Source organism: Mauremys reevesii, linkage group 1, assembly GCF_016161935.1.
Source record: "Mauremys reevesii isolate NIE-2019 linkage group 1, ASM1616193v1, whole genome shotgun sequence".
NCBI lineage: Eukaryota > Metazoa > Chordata > Testudines > Geoemydidae > Mauremys > Mauremys reevesii.
The window spans coordinates 83,587,295-83,600,178 of NC_052623.1; the positions used below are offsets into that span (position 1 = coordinate 83,587,295).

The 12,884-nt window shown below is 40.6% G+C and overlaps 1 protein-coding gene across 4 annotated transcripts in view; it reads right to left on the minus strand.

Moving 5' to 3' along the window:
* The window catches only part of TBC1D4 (TBC1 domain family member 4), a 162,963-nt gene that overhangs the window by 39,922 nt on the left and 110,157 nt on the right, over nt 1-12,884 (minus strand). The window contains exon 1 of one of the 4 annotated variants that reach the window (XM_039533534.1): nt 7,287-7,310. The exons of the other annotated variants lie outside the window; for them this stretch is intronic. The gene's annotated coding sequence lies outside the window, so the exon portion shown is untranslated. Of the gene's footprint in view, nt 1-7,286; nt 7,311-12,884 lie in introns of those variants that run through there. 4 annotated transcript variants of the gene reach the window in all.

Below are 12,884 nucleotides of genomic sequence, written 5' to 3' on the forward strand. Positions count from 1 at the left end.
TGCCCGTCAATGAACCGACGTTATGGGGGGTGCAAGGTAGAAGTTTTGCCTAGGGCGCAAAATAGCCTTGCACCGGTCCTGGGGAGAGAGGAGGATAACGTGCCTGTTCTCCAGCTGTGGCAGGTCTGGGCCGGGCTGGCTCGGGTCCAGGGGCGGGGTGCTTGTCCCCCGGCCACAGCAGGTCCAGGGCTGAGCTGGGTCAAGGCCGGGACTAGAGGGAGGGGCGCTGTGGCAGGTCCAGGTCTTGGGGAGAGGCATCTCGCCCTGCCGCAGCCCTGAGCACCTGCGTGGCACTTGGCAGTTGCGCAGCCACACGGCTTAGAGGGAGCTTAGGTGAGGTAGTTATGTTATAGTTGTCCACTATGGTGCTTAAACACCTCTCTCTAAAGCATCTGGCACTGGCCATTGCTGGAGACAAGGGGTAAAATTTTCAAAAGCACTTAAGTCAGGTAGGAACCCAAGTCCTATTGAGTTTCATTATTTGAAAATTTTACCCAGGACACTGAACCAAACAAATCACTGATTGAATCCATGAGGGCATTTAATATATCCAGTGTTCCTATGTTCCCAAAAAATCTTGGCTGACACTGTTGCAACTGATCCTTCCCTGCACTCCTTCCATGGCTCAGCGCATGGCAGTTACACTGGCCTGCAGACACCTACTGCTTCATTTGCCAAAGGCAAATGTACAAGTCAAACACATCTTTACCAATCTTAAGTATTTACGCAGAACACTGCTTGGACAAATCACTTGCAGTAGCAGCTGATAAGGACAAATAGCACCAGCCGTCCTCAAATGGACTAAAAACGACCCTTGACTACAGAGATGTGACTACACTCCTGGAATAGTCTGCTGGAACACATTCAGCAGAGGAGGAAGAAAGGGTAGAATGGACCATTCATCTCAAAGAAGTGATAGGGTTTCTGTACAATATGGAAGTCCTCTAAAAGGGAGATGCCAGAGATTTGCCTGTGCTTGTCACAGGATTACCATGTACTCCATTAGGGTTCTGTTGCAGCACTTCAGAGTAATCTGAGATATTCTTCCCTAAAGAAGGTGGGTGACAATCACTGGAGTTTCTCAAAGAACACCTGCATAGGACTCTGGGTTACACAAAGTCTGCAGTCCTTTTCCAGTGTTTTACCCCACACTGCCATCTGGGGAAAGAAGACGACAACCAAAGCCTCAATACCAAGATAAAATTAAAAGGGTATATTTTAGAGGTTTACAAAGCTAGCAGGGCAATATCACAGGTAACTATCACTGTGCACTCAACCAGTGGGATGACAATGCATCAGGAAGACAGGTTGAAAGTGTCAAGGCTGCAACTTTTATCATGATGGGTTGTCAGGACACTACAGAACATTGCATCTACAGATGCAGCCTTTGGCAGGAAAGTTCTAAAAGAACCAGAACTTTTCATGCCCCCGGGATCTACAGTAGTTACTGTGACACAGTAGGGAGCAGGGTGGATTGACCTGAGAATGTCATTTAGTTTGACTGGGACTGTCTGCATGGGGGATAGGAGAGCAGGGGATGACTTTAGGTGCGGAAGGGTACCTGAGCCTGTAACCTGAGCCAGGAAGGGGGGTGGGGCAAGTGGACACCTTTGCCAGGGAAGCTGGACAAAGGGAGAGGGGGAGAGAAAGAGAGGGAGAGAGCCTGCTGGAGGGGTTTTTGGTTTCAGTTTTGGGCTGGCTGGGAAGAGGCAGGGAATCCCAAGTCTGGGGTCCAAAATCCTTGTCCCCCCAGCGGGACCTGGCTGAGGGGTCCTTGTTGTACCTACAAGCCCTGCTTGGGACTGTGTTCCTGTCATCTAATAAACCACCTGTTTTACTGGCTGGCTGAGAGTCACGGTGAATCGCAGGAAGTGAGGGCCATGACGCCCCCCACACTCCGTGAAACTTAAATAATTTTGTTAATCTTCCATGGATACTGCTGCTACAGACTCCTGGATCTATAGAAAAGGGAGGGCTGACAGGTCAACAAGTGCTCACTATAATATTTAGGAAGTAAGTCTGTAATGGAATGTTACTACAATTGGCAAATTGTAATCAGCATCTCTGACCTCTCAACTGGTAAAAAAAGAGAAAGCATGCAAGTGAGCTAGACCATGTCATATTAAAAGCTACAGTTATGTTAGCTATGTTGCCCTAAGCAACATGCTGAACCAAGGTCACAAATATGTACCTTCATCAGAGCCAGTTCTGGTGTGGAAAACTTCAGTTTACTGAACTTTAAAACAGAATGATTATGCGGTTTATCATCTGAACAAAAGGACCACATTAAGTCTGTATGTACCCCATCTATCCTGTTTTTTGTTTTATCTGCTCATTCATGGACTGCAGGTTCAGCAGAGATTTACCACCAGTTGGGCAACTCTTGTATCAAATATTGTAAACTGAACAATGATCCATTGTAAAAGCTAGGATTTGCTAGTGTCACATCCTACCAAAACAACACTGAAAAAATCCCAGTTTTTATCTTTCTGTGGCCCAATAGTTGCCTTACACATTTTCTGTGGATAATAAAAGAAGGAATACTATTTCTATTATATACAACTATAGAGAATGTTATGTGAATACTAATCTGAATGAGGTGATGAAAAGAGTAGTCTGAAAATCATGACATGCAACTGCAGAAGATACAATTCATTTTGGGCCAAAATCTGCTCATTTTATGAGCGCATCAAAGACAAGTCATGCAGGTAAAGCAATAGGACTTGTGTCTATTTATTAATTTGTTATAGAGGGATTACTAAGGATGCAAACTACAACCACTATTTACATTTATTCAAATGTTTGCATCATGTATTAGAACATAAAGCTAAATCATCACAAATCTTACAAAAATGTAACCTTGAGAACAAGAAAAGAGAAGCATAAGCCCTTCTTTTTATCATTCTTTATACAAATAATAAAAACAAAACCATTATTCTAGCACAAGCACTCAAAAGGGGGATGCAGGTTGGGGACATGCAATTCTGGGGCAAGTGACTGCGAAGAAAAGTGAAACATCACAAGTGTTTTATTTACAATATTTGACATGCATAGAAAAATTAGAGGTGGAGAGGTAGCTACCATACATTTTAGTCTATGGTTTAATATCGCACCTTTCTGACCTTCAGTATGTACAATGTGATGAGTTACTTGTGCTTCACTGGTTGTTTCTCTGTAGACAAACATGGCTACCATTATGCACTTCACATAATAAGTCTCACATCCTTAGACACTTAAGATAATGTTGGTAATTATGCATTATCTTCCAAAATTCCCCTGTAATTCTGAATAACTGACTATCTTAGTTCCTCATTTTCCAAAAACAATTGACTATTGTAGAGGTAGTTGGTGTCAGACTTATGCACACAGCTTGAAGCATACAATGGGATACAAGTGGCTATTTTAAAAAGTGTAGAGTATTTTTTCTGATAATCCCTCAAATAAAACAAAAAACAAAACAAAACATAAAATAAAGTGCCATGGAATTTCTTAAATTCTACTTTGATAGTTTGCCTCTCTGAGCTAACAGGACCTAAATTTAAAATCTGATCTGAAAGGCATGTAAGGATGTATTATAGGGTAACAGGAAAAGTAAGTAACCCATATCTCAAATAAATATTAAATGTTATTTATAAGCTCCACCACTAAGATGAGCAGATGGAACCAGAAGCTGGCCAAGCTGGGTGCAGAAATGGTCAAATCAGCTCTACCATATGTTCCCAAACTTTCAAGTATGTGGTGATAGATTTCTGTATTGCTAATAACGTTCAACTCTGTATCTAGGCCTACTGGGCTGCAATCTGCTCTCAGTTACATTAATGAAAATCCAGATTAGCTAACTACAGAGGAGTTACTTCAGATGTGTAATAGCCCAGCATTTTAGTACCTAGGTTAGGCAGGTGCATGCTGGAGGTCAGAAGGATCAACACCACTATAGTCACTGCACTCTGAACTCAGTGGACAGCCAAACATTAACTCCCAGCTCCCATCAGAGGGAGAAGTTGTCCAGGCATGGATATAGATGCTAATGGCTAGGGCCCTACCAAATTCACATTGCGAAAAATGCGTGGCGGACCATGAAATCTGGTCTTCCCTGTGAAATGTGTCTTTTGTGTACTTTTACCCTATACCATGCAGATTTCACAGGGGAGACCAGCGTTTCTCAGACTCGGGGGTCCTGCCCAAAAGGGAGTCATAGCAAAGTTATTGTAAGGGGGGGGGGTTCACGGTATTGCCACCCTTACTTCTGTGTTGCTCCTTTCAGAGCTGGTTGGAGAGTGGCGGCTGTTGGACGGGTGCCCAGCTCTGAAGGCAGTAGTGCAGAAGTAAGAGTGGCAATACCATACCATGCCATCCTTACTTATGAACTGCTGCTGGCAGTGGCGCTGCCTTCACAGCTGGACTTCCAACTAGCAGCCACCGCTCTCCAGCCACCCAGCTCTGAAGGCAGTGCCACTACCAGCAGCAGTGCAGAAGTAAGGGTGACAATACCACCCCCGCCACAATAACCTTGTAACCCCCCTCCCCCAAAAAACCACCCTCTTTGGTGTCAGGACCCCCACAGTTACCACACCCTAAAATTTCAGATTTCAACATCTATGTGGGTTATATCTCTGGGAATAACTGCAATTATCATGCGCCTTTGGCTGCCTCGCCTGCGCTCTGCCCACTAAATTCATCAACACTGAGGCTCAAGCTACACTACAGAGTCCTCCACTTAGGATGGACAAATCCCAGGCACCTCTACAGGCTGGGGACAGATTGGCTAAGCAGAGGTTCCCCAGAAAAGGACCTGGGGGTTACAGTGGACAAGAAGCTGGATATGAGTCAGCAGCATGCCCTTGGTGCCAAAAAGGCTAACGGCACATTGGGCTGCATTAGCAGGAACATTGCCAGCAGATCGAGAGAAGTGATTATCCCCCTCTATTCGGCACTGGTGAGGCCACATCAGGAGTATTGTGTCCAGTTTTTGTCTCCCCACTACAGTAGGGATGTGGAAAAATTGGAGAGAGTCCAGCGGAGGGCAACAAAAATTATTAGGGGGTTGGGGCACATGACTTACGAGGTGACGCTGAGGGAACTGGGCTTGTTTAGTCTGCATAAGAGAAGAGTGAGGGGGGATTTGATAGCAGCCTTCAACTACCTGAAGGGGGGTTCCAAAGAGGATGAAGCTGAATTCTCAGTGGTGGCAGATGACAGAACAAGGAGCAATGGTCTCAAGTTGCAGTGGGTGAGGTCTAGGTTGGATATTAGGAAACATTATTTCACTAGGAGGTGGTGAAGCACTGGAATGGGTTCCCTAGGGAAGTGGTGGAATCTCCATCCTTAGAGATTTTTAAGGCCCGGCTTGACAAAGCCCTGGCTGGGATGATTAATTGGGGATTGGTCCAGCTTTGAGCAGGGGGTTGGACTAGATGACCTCCTGAGGTCCCTTCCAACCCTGAAATTCTATGAGTCTATGAAATCATGAAATTTACGATCATTAAAATCCTAAGACCATGAAATTGACCAAAACGGACCATGAATTTGGTAGGGCCCTACTGATGGCAGTATAGCTCCAGAGACTGCTGCCATGGGGATAACAACAGGCCAGCCACCAGCACGGAGAACTGAAGCAGCAGGTTTTTGCAGCTACCGTGGTTGGGAAGCATTATCCTTATCTCTGTGATCCATCAAACTGCATGTCAACCTGAGGGGAACATTCAAAGGAGTCCTCCCAGGCTTTATCACAGGAGGGTACCATTGGGCCTTACAGGGAAAATATTTCTACAGGCTGGAAAGCTTATTCAGGTTCTACTAATATCCCTCCTGGTAAAAACACTAAGGGTGATCACTGTAGTTCTAATTTCAGATTATGCTTAGTCAATAAGCATCTGTTAGGAAGAAACTTTTCATAGGAAACAGGGAGGAAAAAAAAAGATTTGTTGCATTTTTCAATGTGAATTGAAAACAAGTTACTTTGAGAAGGGGTATTTTATAATTGCTTCAAAAGCTATGGAATTCCTTCCCTACCCTCCCTCTACCCCCAGTTCTTTTAGTTGTATCATAACATGTGCACTAGTAAAACTAAAATTACAACTGCATGCTATGCAATATTAATAGCCTGCCCACACTTAGGCATGCAGGGATTTGTACAAGCAATTAAAATATACTGCATTTTCAAATATAAGTAGGTAATATCTGACAGTATAAAATGTTAAACAGCCAAAAAGTAGAATAGCTAGAAAGGAAAGGGTTGAAGAATACTGCAAACAGCTGAACTAAAAATGTGGATGTTGCTGTGGCACCTGAATAGTTTTCTCATTAAAAATGTTCAGCATGCATTCTCATAGTGAAGGTTCCATACATAAAGATCTCAATTTGGAAGTCATGCAAATGCAAAGAAATCCCTAAAAATTTAACTGACTAAAGTAAAATAAAACTTTTTAAAAAACATTATATGTTGACTCTTCCTGCCCCCCTGAAAAACCGTTTTGGATTTTGCTTATAATGGTCCTTTCTGTGTCTAGCAAGCACAAACAAGGCTTCTGGCAAGGTGAAGCATGTCTGTATGTGTTTAGTCATTGCCTGCTAAAACATTTTCCCTAAAGCATGACTTAAAGCTCTGGTTAATATACAGTACAGTATTCCACATTCTGTTTCTACCAGGTACTCTCTTCACAGCTCAATTCTAAATAAAAATGATTATTCTCAGTAAAGCTGCTGAACAAATATACTCTTTGATCCTCAATACTGAAATCCTTTGCATATAGATAACCCAAAAAACGAAATTAGAAATACAATGAAATGCCTCAGACATTTATCAGTTTGTACTTTAACTCTTTAACAGCCAGAACATAATGTGAAGATAGTTGCCTTGTAGAAACAGAAGGTAGAATACTGTATATTAACCAGAGCTTTAAAACATGCTTTATGGGAACATTTTCAAGTGTCTGTCTGAAGGATCAATAACTCATTTTCTCATTTTGGCAAACTAACTATATTATATTAAAGCACACCAGTATATCCGCTACCTCTTTTTGTTAGGTACTACATGCTAGACAGTACATGCTATGTTGAAACTAGACAGCTTCTTGAGGCAGCTGTTATGTATGACACACTTTGTAACTTACTGCTTATTTTCATTTATCTGCAAATACAAACTGTTCTTCACTTATCTAAAGCTTACTTTCAAAATAAATCTGTAAAGTATCCTCCCAAGATTGCTCTCCCAAGAAATAAGATCACGTTGAATTACAATACTTATCTGAATTTTTTTGTACTTAAATCCCTTCATTACGACTGACCCAGGAGTAACTCTTTACTCTTGCTGTTCATGTCAAGATTTGCATTTTCTTCAATTTGCTTTCACTTCACTTCAACTTCTGCTTTTCTTTGATGCAACTAACTAAATAGCAGTTGGGCAAATAGAGAACCTGCTTTGCTGTTTGAAAACTAAATGGACAAACAATCCCAAATCCAGTACAAATGATCACATGGAATTTAAATTCTTGTGACTTGGGCTAGCACAGGGGTAGGCAACTTATGGCACTGTGGCACGCAAGCTGATTTTCAGTGGCACTCACACTGCCTGGGTCCTGGCAACCAGTCCGGGGGGCTCTGCATTTTAATTTAATTTTAAATGAAGCTTCTTAAACATTTTAAAAACCTTATTTACTTTACATACAACAGTAGTTTAGTTATATATTATAGACTTATAGAAAGAGACCTTCTAAAAACGTTAAAATGCATTACTGGCACGCAAAACCTTAAATTAGAGTGAATAAATGAAGACTCAGCACACCACTTCTGAATGGTTGCCAACCCTTGGGCTAGCATAAGGTTAAGAAATAAAGTATTCCTCTCTCAGGGGACCAAAAAAAAGTTGGTTCCCACCATTTTCTCTCTCTCTTTTGGTTATATTTGCTGTTAGTTATCTTTATTCTGAAAGATGATTTTTCTGCTATTTTGTTCAGAGATTGCTCCTAAATCCTTTGCTTTTCTTAGTTCCTAGAGCACTAAGTTTATTGTTAGCAATGAAATATTTCAAAAAGATTTGGAAAGCATACTAACTAGAATTTAAACACTGGTAACTCACTGGTAGCCAGTCAAAACACACAACAGGTAGAACAGCATGCTGCAACTGGGACACAGTTTAAACTGGTGAGCTCTAAACTGCAACTAGCTTCTTTCCTTGTTGCAAAGTCCATGTAATTATTTATGTCTGGTACAGAAAAAAATAAGAATCCACACCAATAGTCTAGCCATCAGGAGCAACCCTACAACAACAAACCAAAGATTCCTGAGATGAAGGAAAGAAGATTTAAACAAAAAAACAGATTTTGCTTTCAAGCTTCAAAGGGGTTAAACAGTCAGTTAAAACACCCCCACCCCCACACTGTTAACACCTAAAAATCATCTTAAACAAAAAGAGCTATGAGTACAAATTCCACCCTAAACTTGCACCTAGGCAGAAATCACTTTACCACTGCAAGCAAAATCTTTCCATATTGAATTCTGAGAGGTTCCAAGCACTAGCAACTTCCATTGAGTAAGGCAGAGTTGTGGGTGTTGGTTATGACTCAGGAATTGTCTCTACAAAGCTAAGACAACTGTTAATAATGGGTAAAGTCTGAAGAGCCTTACTCGGTCTTCTAATGAAACCAAAGTTTGAAGTATGCCGGAATAAGACGTGGATAAGGACCAATGGATTTGGTCTAATGATGGCATTTTAATACAGTACTTCCAATAACACAGCACATTTTATTCTAAAAGGCCAGATTTTTAAAAGGTATTCAGGTGCCTAGTGAAATTTCCAAAAAAGTGTTAGGGCAGTGTTAGGCACCAAGGTGCTTTTGCAAATCTCATAAGGTGCCTAAATACCTTTTAAAACCTGGCCCAAAGTGCTTAACACACAATGGTTTTTGGTAAAAGCCAGTAATTATCATTGAGATACTTTCACAAAGGAGATATGTTTGTTGTGGGAAGCAGACATTAGGCCTCTAATACCTCGGTACAATTTTTTTTTTAATTGACCACTGGTATAGCAATGAAGATGTGAAAAATGAAATACTCAAGAGGATCACATTTGTGTGTCTTTAATTCTCACTTTGGTACCACATAAAATAACTGCACAGTTTAAGCAGGACTGCTTTTTATTCAACAGCTGTACAGTTTAACTGGTATTCATTGTATTTGAATAAACCCATCCAACTACTATAAATCAAACATAGCTGTTAAAATTAGCTCTGTGAAAAGTAAGCTGACACACACTCCTGCTGCCCATTAAGATTTGCAGTAGAACTGCCAGTAGCACAAAAAACAAAACAAAGCAAAATCAAGCTACATATAATTTACATGTAACCTCAAATTGCATAAGGGGGAAGACTAACAAGAATTTCCCCAGTGCCATCTACATTAACCATGCCGTCAAAGGTTCCAAAAGATGTGGCAGAGGATACTGCATTTTCTTAATATGGAAAAAGGCATCGTGGGCTAAGATATACATGAAAAACTCCTATTGATCTATGCAAGGACCTCTCTTACTAAAACAGCCAGGTTTGTGAAAAGATACAAGTGCTCCGAAGTTATAATTAAGGGCCTTCGAAAGGCAAAAAGCTGTAGATTTTGTTTGAACTTCTAAGTACTCTTGTATTACATTACCTGTTTTATTTTAATATGAAGTTTCCAGCCATCCCAGTTTAAAAAACAAAACAAAAAAAAAGCAGACTTTTGCTATGTGAATCTATCAAGAGAGAAAAGTTGTCAGCACAAAAATATATATATATATCAAACCACAAGAAAGATGTAAACTTCCTCTTTCATGCCTCAACCTGATGGCATATTATGGTGGTTTCAGTAACACATTTGCAATGTGAATCAAAAAATCTAATCTAGGAAGAGAACGCCATTTGGATGATACACATAGTTCTCTTTAAATTAAGCCAAATTATATGGATTTGAATGTTTGGGTGACTGCGGATTGTTACATAGCTACTTTATGCAGTTAAAACTGAATGATGATAAACACTAATATCTCATTTTCACAAACATACACTCCAGATCAAAAAAGGAGAGGACTAGAAAGAACAGGATGTGAAATGTTTTGCAGAGCTCAAAGTAATGCAGATGAAACACCATCAGTACAGAATTTTCTAATAAAATTTTCATTTTTCCCCACTGTCTATTTATATTAGATAGAAACACACATGAGATAAATCCTGATGCTAGGAATAGCCACTAATTTTCATTCAAAAACTCCACACTACAGTGCACAATATCCTTTGCTAATGTATTCTTCAAAGTGGTGTTTTACAAAAACAGATTTTGAGACAGAGGGCCACATTCTGATCTATTACACTAGTGTAAATCTGAAACTACTTCATTGACTTCAATGGAGATTTTTATACTGACATTATTGAGATTAGACTCTGGCCCACAACATAACAGAAGAATAAAAACTGACTTCTGGAAGTGACCGTATCTCACTCTGTGTAGAATTAGTATTCACCTTTCCCCAACCTCCAGAAACACACATGTTTATCCGTAGTAAGCCTAGGGCAGGCCTGCATTGTTGTTTACATTTACATGGCCCTGCTTTTCTGTCTATGAAGTAATAAACAAATACATCCAGTTTGTGGTAGAATTGTGGGATTTATGAGGACTCCTCAGAATTAATCAAAAGTAGATGGAGAATAAAAGACTATTGACACCTACTGTCTAACAAAGTTATAACTCCCAAATCAATCTACCTCAGTGAAATAGAAGTAGGATTCTGAGTCCTAGGAGAAGCGGGCACTTCCTTCATTTTTAATTAACCTAATCAATATATTATTGGAAAACTCTATGCTAGAGTAAACGAAGGTAAAATGATGGCATTGTAGTCAGTATTGTGAAGCTCCAATCAGGATCAGGGCCTCTCTGTGTAGGAACTGGATAGATATGCAACTAGATAGCATCCCCTTGCCCCCCAGAGTTTATAACCTAATATAAATGAGTGATTGCATGTTTATTAGAAAGCAAGCGGGAGGATTATTTCCTTTAGACACCTCAAAAACTTTAAAAGCAACTTCCCCTTACGCATCACATGACTGGACATTTATGTGTAAACATTCTGTCTGCAGATTGACAAATTTCAAATCGGGATTTGACAATAAACCATCTAAGACAACAACTGGCAGACATTGGTGCCTGTGCAGCGGAGGAAGATGGGGGATGGACAGTCGAGATAGCTCCTGTCTTGGCCCCAACAAGAGACTGGTTTCTCCCCCACATCAAAGGGAACCAGCAGTTGTTGCAACAGTCTGCAGAGCGACAGAAGAAAAGCCAGTAAGTAATGGAGTGCACAAAAGGCCAACTGGAAGTAGGGTGACCAGACAAGTGTGAAAAATCGGGAGAGGGGGTGGGAGGTTAATAGGATCCTATATAAGAAAAAGACCCAAAAAATCTTTTAAATTTTTTTGTCCCTATAAAATCAGGATATCTGGTCACCCTAATTGGAAGAGAGGGGACTGGGAGAAGAAAAGGAGTCAGTTTAAAAAAGCAGCTGCAAAAATCATGGAATCAGAGCAGGCAACCAATATCTCAATCACTACAGCTCTGATTCAGGAAAACACTTAAGAATTTGCTTAAATGCTCTCCTGAATGAGGGCCTATGCTTGCAAACGTAAGGTTTTGTTTGTTTGGTCTATCTAGGTACTTATGTGGCCTTTTTCATCATTGCATCGAAAAGTCCTTCCCACAGCATCCTCTTTTTGCCTCTTTTAGACAGTAAACCCTTCAGAGCCATGGTAAGTTTGTGAAGCATCTAGTAGTGAGTGATTTGTTTAATTACTGAATGAAACATTGTTAACAACAAGATACCCCCTTTCCTACCACACATATCAAGGCTGCGTGTTAGTAAGGGACTAGCATATTACGCATGTTTCGTGGCTCTCCCCCCTCATTTTAAAGCTTTACAGAATGATTCATGCTGGTGGTTAGCCAAACATAATGACACTTTCCATGCTGTCCCACATAGCCCAGAAAGGAGAAATTAATCGGTGAAATGCTCACAAAACACCTTATGTACTGGTATTACAAATCAATGCAGTAGTTTTACAGCACGACTACAACTGTAACTATGTGTTGTTACCCCATGAAATCGGATGTGCTTTTTTACTTTTAATGAGCATTTCTATAGTCAGTTCATCAATTTAGATCAACTATTTAGAAAACCTGTTAGAAAAATGTTAGCATGAGAAGTGACATGTTTCAAAACACCAAAATGCCATTTAATTGACAACTCCATGTCATAAGCCAGCTGCACCAAAGAACGCTCTGCACTGAAGGCATAAGACACTCCTCTCACCTCTTGGAAAGGTCATTTTCTGATTGCTGGAGTGGCCTGCCTGAGCTCTGGTAAAAGCTTTTCAGGATAGAGGGGGCAGAGAAGGAAGAGGGAAGTCCACTCTCACTACGATATCGTCGTCGAGCTACAGGCACAGGACTGAGTGCAGGCAATAAGACAAAATGGAGCAAATGCATCTAAGTAGGTTACAATTCAAATACCTACATCTGTTATAAATACTGGGCCAGCTGCTGCCTTGACTTACACTGACTGGTGTCCCCAACAAAGTCAATAGAATTGTACAGGATACAAGTTGGGGTAAAAATTGGCCTAATAAATGAATCAAATTATTGCATTATGATGAAATTAAAGAGACACCAGAATGAAACTAAAGTATAGACAGCCAAGAAGATTTCTTTAGTCTTAGTTAATCTCAACAAGACAGAGAAATACCCAGTGTTTGTTATGTACTTCAGTGGTTCTACTTTTATAGCAAAACTTGCTTTGATAAATAAAAAATACCAGGAAAGATTAGAGTGGGAATGAACCAGGAAAGTGAACACATTATAGAGAAATT